Raw genomic sequence first — 16,848 nt, 5'->3', positions numbered from 1 at the left:
AGTGATCATTACTATTCGTTATCTTCTGTCTCTTGGCTCTGCAAACAAACACATGGTTTATTTGTCACAATAATAATTATAATAAGAAATTTGGTGTGGCATCTTTAAAGGTATATTTGAAAATACACTTTATTTTAATCTGGATAAGGCTTAAGCCATGACAAGGCTAGAAAGCTTAAAGGTAGACTTTATCTTCATTCTTAATATTTTTGACCCACAGCAAATACCTGCATCTTTATCTTTGTCATTAACCTTTATTGGAGTGAATTTCAAACTTTTTCCACTGCTTGCTTGAGAAATGCATTTAAGTTTGTAGAAGCTTTGATTTATGAGCAGTCTGGCCTTTTTAACACCTAACGTGAAGTGACCTCTTTGTCAAGTGGTTGTTCTGACTGTGGGGGATACCGTATGTAGAAAAGGCCACAGATGCACAGAGTAAGCTGTATACTGTCTCTCTCTGCACACACACACGTGCACACCCTGTTTCTCTCTGTAACCATAAGGCTGGAATGGTTTATAGGGGGGTAATAAAAATGGACGCCGTGTGAAATGAATCCAGTTTAAATTACCGTTTTTTGAGGCTGTGTTTTTCTTAGAGATGAAGAAATAGAAACACCCATGTGTTATGTTTATATAAAGGATTTTTATTTGAGCTTAATTTTCCATCTTTACAGGTGAGATTCTGTACATCCACACCCTTCAGTTCCTAGATGTCTTAAAATGGTGCTGTCCTTGGCATATTTGGCTGTCTGGATTACAAAAAACTAAATGCTAAAATTTTAAGTGCCTTTAAATATGCTTTTGTAAAGTGAAGACTGATTTATTTGTGTTTCGTTTGTGTGCACACAGGGATTGTAGAAGTGTGATCAGCCCTCCCTACCAACAAAAGTTGGCTTACAAGTGCTGGTAAGAGAAAAATCATTCATATCACTAGGATTTTTCTGGAAATACAAAGATTTAAAACTGGAGTAAACTGTTCTGACTAAAATAACCCACAATGTATCTAGTGGACATGCCTAAAAAGGACGGCAGTAAATGGACACGGTTTCATGTTTGTCTGAAATTCAAAGTTTGCCTAGGGCAACACAAAGATAGTGATAACATGTCCTTCATAAATAGCTCTACATTAAGCTTGACCCAAAACATCTTACTCAAGGTTCACAAGCTCCCCTCTTGTTTACATAATCACTTGCTAGTCTATTAGGAAATTGAATCAAACCAAATATCCAGTGCAGTGGTAACCTCAGCAAGGTTGCTATCAAAAAAGCTTTCTGTCAGGTGGCCCCTGAGGTTCAGATACATTCAGATTTCTGTTTTGGTGAATGTGGCAGGCAGACCTACAAACTGCTGCTGGTAAAAATGGAGAGAGATACGAGTGCGTCTATAGGCTGTCCTGGCCACATACAAGGAGGAATGATTTAGTCTAACTGAATTAGTAGATATGTGAGGATGAATATAAACACTAAACAACTGAAGGCAAAATGGTATTAAGTCAAAACCTTTTTTTTTTTTTTTGTGTTGTTCTGGCCACACTACAAGATACAGATGACTTATCTATCACACAAGATGGTGTGAAAGTGTGCAACAAAGGATAAGGAGACCATGTACATAGTTGATTGTTACTGATACTTTATGCTATCAACATATACATGACTGAGTTGATATATAAAAATACAGACCTAAATTAGAAGCAGCTGGTAATGCAACAAAACACGGTAGTCCTGGTTATGTATATACAGTGAAATGAAATTCTCATCTGAAGTCTCTGCCGTTGACCTCTGTTAGCTTCTTGTTTTTATGAATTATATTAATCATGGACCCAGACTGACAAAAATGAACATTCTGTTATAGATAGACTACAAACTGAAAGGCAGTCTGCCACTGTCCTGGTAGATCAGCTGATAGCATCTGATGTCATTGCAAACCCACATCAAGTGGCCGCTTAGCTTATACCCTTCTGTGCAAATCTTGCGTACAAAAGGCAGACTATGTATGTCGCTTAATCCTGCCTACAGTTGCCGCACATGTGCAAGCCTTTTTGCAACCCTGGGTTATTAGTGACATATCCGTTGCCAGTGATGCTTGTTGTGTTCTGCGGGAGGTATCTTACTGTTGCCTTCTCTTGCATGTGTTTGGAAGAGCAGAGGGGGACCAGAACAATTCCATGCTGCCAAATGTGAACTGTTGTAGATAGAAACGATGATTTAGTCTAACTGAATTAGTAGACATGTGAGGATGAATATAAACAAAACAACTGAAGGCTTTTGACTCTAGTGGTTATGACTGATGTCTAATGCTGTAGATGTCATGTTTCCAAATCCATGTCATGCAGTATTTAAATGTTAAATGTCTAACCAGAGTGCTCAAACTCATTTGATTAGTAGGTTAGCTCCTTTTTAAGGAAGGTGTCGAGCCTTCAGTGGAGTCAGTTGCAGGGCCTGTATTACACAGCAGCCTGGCACCACTGAGTGGGAGACACATGTTTTAGCAGAGCCATTACTGCTGTAACATGAGATGTTTTCATGTGCACACCTACAACCTGACACACTCACAACTGCAGGGACAGAAAAGTGAACCCACATATACACACAGGTGTGCTGGCAACAGTATCTTACACCATAGCAGGGCTCTACCCTGAGGTACACGCTGCAGATTGGAGACACCTGTGTGTGTGTGTGTGTGTGTGTGTGTGTGTGTGTGTGTGTGTGTGTGTGTGTGTGTGTGTGTGTGTGTGTGTGTGTGTGTGTGTGTGTGTGTGAAGTACATAAGTGTAAATGAAGAGGGAAATAACCATTGGTGAGGTCATGAACTTCTAGATGAAGAAAAAAAAGCTTCCTGGTGCTTTTCCATTACATCTCACTCCAATGGCGTCTGTTGTGCTTTTGTTGTAGATACCAGCCAGACTGTGTGCAATAAGCTCTTCAACTGATAAATACTTTTGTTCCAATTATTTCTCTAGAATGGTAACTATAAAAATAGTGAGCTGACATTGGTGACCTTAGCAGATGAAACTGAATGTTAGAAGCAAATTGCCTCGTATGTGAGTGTTAATAGTGATTTGTAACACTGGGGCCTTTAGATTGCCTGTATTTTCTGAGTATAGCTCCAGGGTTCCCAACGTGCAGCCACTGGGAAGAATGTACTAGTGTGTATTTCAAGTCATGATATAGTGGCTTATAACAAGACCCAGGAAGCATTTCTATTCAGCTGAAATTCTTCTGTTTCCCTTAGTATAACTGACTAAATCTTGCATTCACCAAAAACAAAGCAAAACCAAGTTCTCCCATGTTAAAGATGGCGAATGTGCATTCTAAAGTTTCAAGTGTTCAGTAAATATTTTAAGGTTTCACAGGCTCAACCTAAGTTTTATCTGACAGATCTTAAGTGCTTTTCTTGAAAGGTTTCTGGAAATGTTTTTCTGACTGCCACACTTTTCCCTTTTCATTCTCTTTGCTTCCCTGTTGCTTTATTTTCCACAAACAGGTGTTCATTTGCTCCATCAGCACAGTGTTCAATAGCGGCAGCAGAAAGTACTTAGTGATCTAAAAGAGGGAGCAGTGGATTTTGACATAATCCTGTTTGGGTTAGAACAGACTCCTAAATAAACTACTGCAATGGGACACCACTGTTTACTAGCAGTGAGAGGATTGTATTCAAAGTGTAGCAGTACCATTGTGGTTTCTGGAGTCATTCATCTGTGATGAGCCAAAACAGAAAGCACACTTACATGTATCGTGTTCTCCGGTGACAAAAGAAGGTGTTTCTGTTTTTCTTAAAGCATTTGTAAGCATAAGTTAGTTATATCACTCATTTAAGGTAATAAGCTAGTCTAATACTATAATGAGTTTTTAGTGCAAAAATGTGTGATTATTTAAATTATGGCCTGACCTGATCTGACAAAATAAAAGCAAAATATATAAATAAAATCTATCACTAAATGCTTAATGTTTTAATGCATTTTAAATTATTAACATATATAGCGACACAATGGTATTACATGCATGTCACAGAATGTGGAAATACTCAGATTTATTTAAAATTATAGTATAATACATTGCCATTCACTTTATACTCAAAAAAAACCCCTACTTTTAAATTGCCATCAACATTTAATAAATGTAAGTAACAGAAAAGTGTAAGCAGTGAAGATAAAAACATAAAAACAGATGCAGATATTGCTTTTTAAAATTCTTATTCCATCTAAAAACCCAACCTACACTTTGGACGTGCACAATAACTAATACAGCTCAATCACTGACATCTCAGTAGGCAGTTTGGTGTTTTATGCTAGTAGTAGCTAGCTTGTTGTAGTCTAGCATTTACTGAATACATAGAAACTCAACATTATTTCCAGCTATAGATTCTTGGCTTCAAAACCAACTGATAATTCATAAAAGCAGTTTGCTGGAGCTATAAAAAAGGATGCACAAGAAAAAAAGAAGAGTGAGTGGACACAAATAAATGCAACTAAAAGCATAATGTAAGTAAACTAAAAGTAAAGTAAAAGCCTTATTTCTCTAAAATACCATCTGTAAATTTTAAACATATAGATCAATAAGTCCAAGTCCACAAGCCTTTGGGTACATGTCCCTCCCCCACCATCTTCTCAGCATGCACACACCAAAAATTTAGACTGAAGGCACACGCACGTTGACCTTGAGGGTGTTAGCTGTGTTGACATTTGTTTGGACAGTGCTTCAATTCCTCAGACTGCTGCAAGGTCACGTGGCTTGACATCAAAGAAAAGAATTTCTTCCTGGGCGACACTGAGAGCTCCGGTGTTTATTCTAAAACTGACTGCCTCCCTGTCTGTGTTTCTGTCTCTGGCAATCGCTGCTTCATCCCTGCCTGCCTGTCTCATTACCTGTGCACAATATCTGCACAGCTGTTGTCTTAAGACTGTATGTTCCCATGGAGTTTTTTTTTCTTTTAAATATTATTATTATTTCTTTTAGCTTTTGGCAGTAGATACCCACACACAACTTTAGTGCAGAGAAAGCTTTGACAATGATTTAACATTTGTTTGGTGCCATGCGTATCGTCAGCCCGCTGCCTGGTAATGTAGAGTGACTGGACCTGGCCGGTTCTTCTGTACTTTTCACTTCAATGCTATTTAGCGCAAAATGGTGATTGCTCTATTTAACTCCATTTTAAGCAAATTTAGTTTTATTTAGTGACATTTCTTTAAACCACAGCCAGACGAAATGTTCAGAAACACATTGTGGTTTGGAGTGATTTCCACCTGTTGCTTATAACTCGCCGTGTTCATCTTCACGCTACAAATCTGGTCAAGATGTGGGGTTTTGTGCTTTGGTTACTGGCTACAGATCAAATACACACAGACACCAGAGATGATTAGAGATTAGAAGTAAACAAAGTAAGAATACTGTAGTTAAACTGTGCAGCATATCATTTAAAAAAAAAAAAGGTGCAAAAGAAAAGATCTGACAGGGAAACTGCTGTTCTGACTAAGGCTACGTCCACACTAGCCCGGATAGATTTTTAAACGGCGTTTTCGTCTGATTTCAGTGATTTCAAACGAAAACGCATTAGTGTGGGCTAGGGCTGCCACAAACGATTATTTTGATAGTCGACTAGTCACCGATTATTTATGCGATTAGTCGACTAATCAGATCATCATCCACTGGACGTAAAACTACAGCTTATTGCACCAGCAGCATCTGCTCTTATATAACTATCATTAGCTTACAGCTTTAAGCTTTTAAGGTGCTAACTAAAAATAAAGACAAGATGATAGTTTATTCAATTTTAATGAAATTTGCAGATTGTTTCGGTAAAGTTTAATAAACTCCTTGCTATCTAAAATATAACAGGACACCGGAGTATATTCTCCAGTAGTGATGGCCCGCTTGAAGCTGACGCTCCGGAGCGTGTGTCGAAAAAAACAACACACTGGTTCAGAAGCACTGTGTCGAGGCTTGCTTCGTTTGGCAAAAGTCACGTGACCAGTGACGTCCGAAGCTTCATTACGCACGTAACTGCTTCGGTACCTGATTCAAACGGATATAAGGAAGTGAATCATCCACGGGATTCGTGGAGTGTGTTGATGGTGACAGAGAGCGAAGAGGTGATCATTCCACTGACAGATATGGAGCCAGCGAGGAAGAGAGGACGTTCTGGCGTGTGGGAATATTTTGAGTTGATTTTGCTCAATTCATTTTATCTGCCGAAGTGAAAAACTTGAAATGTCCAAAATCATGTTTTCATAATGTAAATATCATTACAGCATATGACTTCAGGAACACTTCCATGTGAATTAAAGCTAATGAAGACTACAAAAATGTATTTGACACTATACGTACATTACATTGCTACAGTTTAGAAAATCATTTTGTTTATTGTTTTTAGGTGATAGTCTGCAGGACCCAGGAATACCTGCATATCTACCAGCTTGCAGTGTAGTTCCTGCACTCCACAGCCTCTTCTGTTCCATGCAAGTGGATTTTCTCCAGGGCAGGAGAAACTATTTCTAAGAAAAGAAACAGACTCAGCCAGCGCACAGTAACACTAATCCTCTTTTTAAATGTAAATAACAAAAGGGCTACCTGACATAGAGCATGTTTTTACTTTGCAAGTTCTTGATTAGGGGTGGGTTTTGATTATCGCCTTTCTGATTACAATCCATGCTAAATTGAATAAAGTGATATTGATTCATTAAAATCCCGTGTCGATTTGTAAATTAACATTATTATGCCTGAAACGCCAGCATCTCAGGTTAAACCTCACAACATGTCGTCAAACACCATACAGCTAAAACAGTAACTGGGAGCAGGTTTACGGATTCTGCATACAAACGTGAACACAGAGCGCGGACCCGACGCGTCAGAGTCAGATTTTGATGTGTCGGCGGGTCCGCGCTGTGTTTGCCTCTTTTTTTTCCCGCTGGCTTCTGCAGCTGCAGGTTTCATAACTCTCTGTTTACATCTCTAATTAAGTCTCACATGTGTCAGCTTTCTTTTAATAGATACGAAATTATGGATATATACTGTTAAATGATCAGAATTGTAATATTTCTGACTGAGGCAAAACTTTCCAGATTCCAATCAAATTGAATCAGATCCTGTATCGAATCAAAAATGATTCTACAAATCAGTGACGATGCAGCCGTACTCAGCTCCCTAAGCATTTTCCCTTTCCAGTTCACAATCAATCCCACCCCTAGGTCAAAAATATGTATAGGACAATTGGCCTCATCTAATATTTTGTATGAACCTGTCCAGCTGTCCAGTGATTAAACGACAAGTAGATGGAGGCAGGACTTCACAGCAGGGGCATACTCCATAATGTGCTGTGCATTCTCATATGTATATTATATATATTGCTCACTTATTGTATTTACCAACATCAAGGAGTTATGAGCAAAGAAAGGCCACACCATAGTGCATGTTTAAATAGGGAAAGTTTATTGATCAAAATGTATTACGCAAATACGCATTACATTTTTTTCAGCCCCCCAATCGAGAAAACAAAACCAATTACATGTTCAAAGCAACGGAACGGTGGCCCAATATCAGAGAGAACTCCACTCTTGAGTGAGCAGCGATGATTGAGCAGTCCGTTTTATTTTGCAGATTCAAGCTGCTCTTCAAAATTTTCACCACCAGATGTCACCGGAGAGGACTGTGTTGAAAAGCTTCGAGTAATGAACCGTTTTTCAATACAAGCTTCAGTGCTTCGGAAAGCTTCATTTGGCCATCACTATTCTCCAGCATCTCACACTTCTGATAATCAGCTGTCTGCTTGACGTTTATTCAGCTGTGTAAAAACTATAACTTTAATCTCAGCCAAACCGATTTACTCAGGAACAAATAAAATACAAAAAAAAAAAAAAAGCCAAACAACAACATTTTTAATTTATCTAAGTGACTCATATATATTTAACCTGAGTCGCGAAAGACGGCGGTGGGTTTGAAAACAATTTGCCGGGAGTCCGGTGTTCTCACGGCGCTAGTGACCTAGCCCCCGGCTAGCTATCGAGCTAGTGGGTAACAGACGTCTCCGAAAACGTCGGAGCGCTTTTGAAAATATGTGGTGTCCTGATAAACTGAGCCGATATTTGAGGTTTACACAGCTACATTCTCGCCTGAAAATATGTTAAACGTTTATTTTGTGACCCAGAAAGAATAATAAGAGTAATATTAAAACTAACTAGCTACCGCCATTGTTGGAAACTAAGCTGGGCCGCGCTATGAATTCTGGGACACAGCTGCTTCTTCTTCTTCGGGGTTTAACGGCAGCTGGCATCCTTGTACATGCTGTGCTGCCATCTTCTGTTTCAGTCCGTTATTACACTCTTAAATCCTGCTATTATTCCTGCGTCTTTTGCGATCTTACAAAGCTTCAAACGACACGTCGACTATTAAATCAGTCGTCGACGATTTTGATAGTCGACGTAATCGTGACTAGTCGACAAATCGTGGCAGCCCTAGTGTGGGCGTAGCCTAAACATTCTACTTGCGAGATCTACATTTAATAGACTGATTGTCTTGTCACAGTGTTGGAAGCACCAAGCTGTGCATTCACCAGAGAGCAATTCATGTGCATGTTTAGCTTTGAGGTTTTCCCCCCAGGGATGTTTTGTTTTGATGTCTTCCACTGCAGCCAGATGAATGGACACATGGAGAGCTGGGGGGGAGGAGGGGACTGTTGGACATGTTAAAGGACACCTGTGGGGCTTTGTGGGCCTCCCATGATGGACGGGGGGTTCCGCTTCAGGTGGCAGTAATTTCTCTACACCGTAGGGAGGGGTAGTGGGGTCAGGTTGTGCGTGTGTTTTACGTGTGTGCGTGTGACTGCTTTGTCACCGGGGGATCAGTCTGTGAGAGGTGATTTCAGTTTGTGTTTGTGCTTGTTTCCACCCCATTTTCTTAACTGTCTTTTAGTGTATTTATATACACTGTGTTTGTGTGTTTGTGTACACAGGCCCATCAAAGAATAATTGCTTCAAATACCACTGGGAACACCACACAGATCGTGACAGTCTCACCCACAACTGATGATTATGTAAATATGATAGCCATCTGTAGACTTGTGTGTGTGTGTGTGTGTGTGTGTGTGTGTGTGTGTGTCGGGGGATGTTCTGCCTAATATATTGTCTTATCATGTGGAGATCAGCTGTTAGACAAATGTGGCATTGTTGAAGACCAAAGTAGAGCCATTATGTGCATGTGTGGTTGTGTATGTGAAGTCGGGCTAGTTCAGGGCTTCATCTATTCCCTGCACCTGATACTGAGCTGGATCACTTGGTATTTTAGATGAAAAGACAGCAGCTTGTTATTAAATGTCACAGGCCGATCTTCTAGAATAACCAATAATGTTGCAACAGCTCACCTACTCACAGACACACACACTACACATAGATATCTTTTTTAATGTACAAGGGAAAATGATTAAGACAGACCACAGCAGCAAGAACTACAACAATGTAATGCCGTAAGAGGTGGTGACTCTAAACCTAGTGAGGAATTTGATCTGAGTTGGCTGAACGCTTGACACCTCATTGTCATGGCGTAAACACAAAGTGATTAGGTTTGTGAACTGATTGTGCTCTACACCTGATTTAGTGTAACATGCAGACAACACATTCACCCATATGTTGGTATATGCACGCACATGCCAGAGCATGGTACAACTTACACTCACTACAAACTTTGTTAGGCACACTTGTTCAACTGCTTGTTAATGCAAACATCTAGTCAGCCGGTTCCATGACAACCACTTAATGCAATTGGACCTGTAGACACGGTGACGACAACCTGCTGAAGTTCAAACAGAGCATCATATCAGACTAGTTTCTTGACTCATGATGGTGATTTCACTTGACTCAGATGGCCTCCACAGTCATCAATACTATAAGCTATATAATACTATACAGTAGTGATTCTGTTATTGAACTCATGTATCCACTTCCGCAGACAGGGTTCCGACCTTTAAGTTATACAATATTATATAACGGCATTTGCAAAATGGTAAAAAACACAATTAAATGATTTGCAAAGGTCATGAAATCCATATTTTTTCCCCAATAGAACACAGAAACACCTCTGCGAATCGCTATCTTATCATGGTGGAGGGGTCTGTGTGTTCAAGGCACCCCAGGGGCTATGTTGTCTGCGGGCTTTTGCCCCCTGGTAGGGTCTCCCATGTCAAATTGGTCTTGGGTGAAGGAGCAGACAAAGAGTGATTCAGAAGACCCCTATGAGTAGAACATCAAGGGTACAGTTCACCCTGCCCAGAATATGGTTCCCAGGGCCCCACTCAGGAGCCAGGCCTGGGGATGCCTTAGTCCATGGTGCCCAGACGGGCACAGCCCGAAAAAGGGAAATGGGCCCATCGTCCTGCAGGCCCACCACCTGCAGGAGGAGCTGTAGGGGTTGGCTGCATTGTGTGCCAGGTGCGGAGGTGCTGGCGGACCAATCATCACAGAAAACATATCAAACCCCCCCCACAAAAGTACTAAACTAGGTTAAAAAGTTAATTTACATCTGTACAAAGCAGCACATGGGAAAACTGAGAAAATGAATTTGAATTTGATGCAACATCACATCCTAAGAAATTTGGGGCCGGGCCATGCTTACCACTGCGTAGCCTGTCCCATTCCTGACAGATATAGGATTCGAGCTATACATCATTTCTATTTGGTCATGGTTATATTCATGTTTCATGATGCACCAAAGGTTTTCAGTTTGTGAAAGGCCTGAAGTGCTGGCAGACCAGTTCAGCACATCGATGCTTTTACTGCAAAGCCATGTTGTTGTGAGAGGTGCTACTGCCATTTAAATTAAAATAATAAAATATTTTTCATAAAATAGTAGAATTTCTCAATTTAAACATTTGATATATTTTGTGGTTATTACTCATACTCATAACTCATTGCACTCTTCTTTTATTTACATTTTACACATTGTCCCAACTTGATTGGATATGGGATTGTAGATTTTCTAATAACATAAATACACTTTAGTCTGACTTCATCATAAACTCAAGTCTAGGTTTCTAAAAGGCCTCTCCAGCTGTACCCTCTTTAAACACATGCGTTACTTATCTGTAGCTGAAAAGCTCTGTTATTTATAAGCACATAACAAGAGAAGCTGTCTCTGCCATTTGCTGAACAGATGTGTGATTGATCTTCAGATCAGATTCTTTTCTGCAGTAATATTTAGGATTTTGTGCTCCCTTTCAATGTCTTTCACCCATGCAGCACTGTCAATCAGTTACAAAACTGATTTGAGCAAACGGATAGTAATACTAATAACATTAGATCACCTTTAGTCAAAAGCTGTTCACTTCACTATGGCAACAAATCAAGCTAAGTGTTTTTCATTGTGTCAAAGTGGTGAATTCTCTCTCTAGTATGCGTGACATATGTGGAAACGCATACTCTCACTGCACAGCCACCAAAGGCAAAAACAAATATTTTACAGGCTCTGTGTGCAACAAATAGACCCCCACTCGTGATGAGCATGCTTCTATGTGTTAAAGTCACTAGTTTGGAGTGCAAAGGCCATTCTTGGAGGTCAGAGTGGCAGTGTTATGTTTCATTCACAGAATAGGTCCTCTTTTACAAACTATGGGGTAGAGGTCAGCAAAGGCGAGGGAGAAAGAAGAACAGAAACATGAAGAAAAGTAGGTGTGGGTCAAGGTTTGGGGAACAGAGGCTAGCAGACATTAGCATTCATGTTTTCTGATAGCTGGCAGGTAGATGGGGCAGACTGTGTAACACACACTGTTGTCATAATGTTCTTTGTACTTCGTCCATGACCACTGATTGACCTACATGTATAAATGTAGTCCATGAGCGTAAATACTTGTGCTGAATTGATGAATGCTTGTTTTGTGTGTTAGGTATTTTTGCTTTTTTCCCACACATAAAGGGCCCATGGTGGTCATACGAGAAGCTGCGCTGAACTTACGGATCCTTGAATACTGGAAGCACTATATTTGGGAGCTGGACCGAGGCTTCTGACCCTAACACTGACCCCACACCTGCCTAATATGTGTGCCAGTGGACATGGCTGGAGATGGATAAAGATGGGGGAGATGCAAATGAATGTTTGTCTCTGTGCTTTGTGTGTCTGCTTCCCTTTTGTGTAGCGCATAATGGATTTTGAATGTAACTAACATTCGGATGCAAAATATTTCACAAATAAAAATGAACTCAGTAAATTTTAAGTTTTGTATGGAAGTAAGTAATTGCTTGTCACGCTTATGTTGTAGATCATCGACGTATGTGTGTTTCAAAGACAAACGTGTAAATGATCAATGCTTTGGCAGCTGCCAGGGTGTATTAGTTTACTGCGAAATTGGCTACTAGATTTGGATTTTTTAATTTACAAAGTTTCTCAACATATGGTAAAGTCACCATTTTAATAATCCACACTTCTTCACACACTGAAATATCAAACGCAAAAATTTTTTAAAGAAAGTAAAAGTAGCTGTAGCTATAATAGTAGGGATGGTAGTATTATTAGCAGGCAAAGTGTAAGTTTTTAATACTGATATAATTTGATATTTTACATATAGAGTTTTAGCCATCTGTGTCTCTAAAAACTGGAAAAAAATGTGTCTTCTAGCTGACATCCATTTTATTATTTTAACTTGCAAATTTGATAAATTGAAAGCGAAGTCACGCAGTATAATGCAGGATATCCAATTAGCCCTATAGCGTTAAAGTCATTTCTGTATCTACATATGATCTAATGATTCAATCATTCACTAGTTCATTTAATCATTGATGCTGCATATAAGACTGTTCCAATGGAATTTTAAATTTGTACATTTTTTACCGTAACTTTTGTTGATTTATGTGTGTGCATTTCTGTATCAGATGTCACCGTCAGCAAATGCGTGACTGGTCCCTCAGTTCTGTATTTAGACCTAAAGGTTCAAGGGTCAGAGGTCATGAGTTGGTATGAATGACTGCCTGTTATCAGGCAGTAGCGAACAAAGAATGTGTATGTGTGCATGCATTTAAGAGAGAGTAATGGGAAACAAAGCGTGACTGAATGACAGAAGGAATGAGGCAAAAAAAAGGAAACGCAAGTAAGAGATGGAAACATGCAGGTGAGCAGCATCAATGAGCTGAGTTTTTCCAAATGTTTCCATCTTTTTCAGTTCCCTGGATGTTGTCAAGTTAAATGCAGTTTTTCTACATTATTTTAAAGTGTATTATATTGACAGTGCATAGCATAAATCAGAGAAATATCTGAAATAAGCGACAGCAATATAGAATGGACAACCGTGAGTTCAACATGTTAAAAGTCTGTAATCCTGCCTTGTCACCTAAGACTGAAAAAAACAGACAGTTTAAAAATGTGGGTTTAAAATAAACTATCATGAATGCGAGTAGTTACATGGACACATCACCTGTCCTCTGTGTTTCTCACTCTGTCCCTTTTCTTTACTTTGACTGTTTCTAGCTGATTCAGCCCCTTCCTCCCTTACCCTCTCAACCCCTTTCCCCATCGTCTGTTTGTCTCCCTCATTTATGACTCCCCCCTTCTTCTTCTTCTCCTTCTTCCTTTTTTTTTTTTTTTTTTTTTTTTTTTTTTGCTGCTAATTGCCACCCCGTTGTAGCATCCCGGGAGCTGGGAGCTCATTAATTGGTGAAGAGGAGACAGGTGGCGCCACTATGTTGTGATGCTTCTTGTTATTTGTGTGCGTAGGTTTATTGAGTTGATGCTGTGTTTGTGAGTGCACATTAGTTTGCATGAGCTTGTCCTTGTTTGTGTGTTTATAGTCGTGTGTGTGTGTGTGTGTGTGTGTGTGTGCGCGCGTGTGCGTGTGTGTGTGCGTGCATGCGTGTATGATTCCTATGAGGATGTGACTGTGTGTGCACGAGTTTAAACGAGTGTGTGTGGCAGCACTGCTTGTTAGCGGCACTGAGCCCCTTCTCACTGTAATCTCTTTGTTTATGCAGTGCGAAAAGGGCCTTTCAGGGGCATGAACTCCCCACGCTCTTATCCCACTGCGCCTCTCACCCCAAGCAGACCCTCATGCCCCACCACCACCCTTCCGACACCAGCTTTGCTCCCACCACCTCCATCATCTGACTCAACCCCTGCCCAACACTGTGTCCCCTTGTCCTTGCTTCCTGTCTAACTTCGTTAGCATTCAAATCATAAGCCATACGTTCTGTGAGAGATAAGCCAGGATTCACAGAAAAATACTGCCTGGCACCTTATTCTTGCAAACTGTAAATCAAAATCGGTTGAGTTTACTTCAGTTGCTCAGACCAGCTCTGTCAAAGAAGTCGGCATCTAATTTTTATACCTTTTGGTATTTAGAAACAGAATATAAGATGGGTAGCCCTGCAACTGTTGCAGGGAATTTTTGATCTTCAAGCAATTTGCTTCACTGAGCTCACTGCACACACACCTTAACCTCAGCAGGCATAGGACACCAGTATGTGCCTGTTCATAATATCAGCAAAGCCACTGCATATACGCAGCATATAGCATTTGAAAAAAGGGCCATCCTACTTTTAAAGTACATTTGCCAAACCAATTTTTAGTAGTAAGCTGACATTCACAGCATTGGTATTGATATATCAATACCAATGCTGTGAATGAGCTCCAAGTGCTGGTATAAAATAACAATAATCTCTAACCAAAATAACTCCAGAATACTTAGTTTAAAATCCCTTAAAAACAAAAGTGTTGCTAGTTGCCCGAGTAACTGCCAGCATTGTTTCTATTAGATTTTTACTGGATTCAAATGAATTGGTCATGCTCGATTTAGATTGCTAAATTCAATCATAATTTGGTCGATTAATCACACTTAACAGATAAGAGAAAATCATAAAAGTTTAAAGCTGGTTCAAGCTTTGCCACTGAATGCTTTGGCAATAAATTCCCATTCATTCATAACATCATTAGCTGCTTCCATGTTCTTTTTCTTTATCTTTCTTCTTTTATCCTGCTTTCTCTATTCAGTGCCTCTTTTAATCAAAAAGAGTCTTTAATCAAAAGTCTTTTCTCCCTACATTCTAGCCCTGACCTCTGAACTTGCTCTCATTGCTTTCCTTTGAAGTCTTCAGTAAAAAAACTATTTTGAATCGCTGGCAGCATGTATCTAATTGTTTGGTAAAGTCTGTGAGGAAGAGTGATTACACAGCATTAGTGCTTTGCCTAGCAGACGGTATTATCAGGTGGTCAAATGGTGGCCTTTTGGCAGGCCTAGAGAAGCGGGTGTCATAAGCAGTGATCTGTGAATAAGTGCGTTTGTGTGTGTGTGTCTGGACCGGTGTACGTGCTTTTATATCAGTATGTGTCCCTGTGTTCGTGCAGGTGTCGGGGTCACAGGCAGTTTGTAGGTTAGCCCCCTGCCCCTGGTGTCACTATGCTCTGTTTGGCCCTAAACAACCACTAATATGGGACTCTTCTCTTCTCTTCTCTTCTGGCAGGTATAAGTATATGCAAGGCTGGAAGAGAGGGGGAGTAGGAGAAAACAACGGTGAATAGGACCAGCCACAGAGGCTGAAAGGTTTTATTGGGCTATGCTATTCTTGGCTGGAGAAAACAGTTGTCGTTAGCCAAAGAACCACGTGTAGCTCTTTTATTAGCCTAAACTCCTACATAATCTGGGCAAAACCAGGTTAGTTCTACAGGGTAATTATAAACACTAGATCCCTGTGTTTTTAAATGAGTGTTTTTGGAATCATGGAAAGTATTACTATATTTATGACAAAGGGAAATAAAACTAAGAAAGTTAAAGAATTTAGATTATGTCATACATACCCGAAGACGCTATCTTCCCTTGGTTGATAGCTATTGCAATGTAGTTGCAATAGCAACAGGCACATGTGTTCTCTATAGCTGATTGAACTGCTGTTGAAAGTTTCCATGCTATGCCTCTCTCTCATAAAGGCTTTTGAATTTAGTGTACTGTGCAAAAGTCTTGGAATAGCATTATTTGTTTTAGTTTATTTGGAAAACTGGAAACAGGTGCAGTGATTTATTGAACCATGTGCAAACACACATGAAAATACAATATATGAGGCAGCAGCACCAAGTCTTCCCAATCTTTTCTTTAGATTTGTGATGCCTTTTGTTACGCGTTTTGTCAAAACAATCCCACAGCGCTTCAGTGATGTTTAGTCCCGGGGTCTGGGGAAGCCATTTTGCCTTTTCTCTGCATTGGCAGTATGTTTGCGATCATTGTTATGCTGAAAAATAAAGCCATTGCCAAACAGATGCTTTCCAGATCAAAAATCAGATGGTACTTTCCTGCATTTATGATTGAATTTGACAAGATGTTAAAAACGGCTCCAGACCATGATGGAGCCTCCACCATGTTTTACATATGGCTTCTTTTGTCCTCCAATTTTTTTCCTCCAAATTTTTTTTTAAAGACACACTGCACACTGTGGTATGCCTAGATGTGCCTAGTTCTCAGCTAATAGTACTTTGTTGGCACAAAAATCATCTTTTATGGCTGCCAAACAGTATTGTTTGGCATTTTTTAAAGATTCCTAGTAACATGTTACCAATAACAAAGAAGCTAAACATTTACAAGTTAACAACAACTTTGGCTATTAGGCACAATACTGATTTATCCCTCGGGTTAGACATACACTGAAAATAAGTGAAAAAGCAGTCAATGTCCAAAAGAAAAATGTGAAAGAGAAAAGTACTGCTGAAGACCAATTGTGAAATCTGCCTCCTTGGCAGTAAGAGAAAGAAAAATAAAAATGGCACAAGACACGTGCACAGTGCCTTATATAAAATAGGTTAACATGTTTGTACTGCTGACAAGGATTGCTGTTTCACTACAATAATTAAGCTGTAACTAAAATGTGAGGAGAGTGTGGAGTTGTTGCCGGCATGC

The 16,848-nt window shown here is 39.8% G+C and overlaps 1 protein-coding gene across 4 annotated transcripts in view; it reads left to right on the top strand.

The window, feature by feature from the left end:
* bmpr1ba (bone morphogenetic protein receptor, type IBa) overlaps positions 1-16,848 on the top strand; it is a 72,624-nt gene that overhangs the window by 24,725 nt on the left and 31,051 nt on the right. For 2 of the 4 annotated variants that reach the window (XM_004547311.3, XM_004547312.3), the window contains one exon: positions 850-906. The exons of the other annotated variants lie outside the window; for them this stretch is intronic. The gene's annotated coding sequence lies outside the window, so the exon portion shown is untranslated. The remainder of the gene's footprint in view (positions 1-849; positions 907-16,848) is intronic. 4 annotated transcript variants of the gene reach the window in all.

Source organism: Maylandia zebra, linkage group LG12 (assembly GCF_041146795.1).
Source record: "Maylandia zebra isolate NMK-2024a linkage group LG12, Mzebra_GT3a, whole genome shotgun sequence".
Lineage (NCBI taxonomy): Eukaryota > Metazoa > Chordata > Actinopteri > Cichliformes > Cichlidae > Maylandia > Maylandia zebra.
This window is presented reverse-complemented; position numbering and strand designations above follow the sequence as displayed.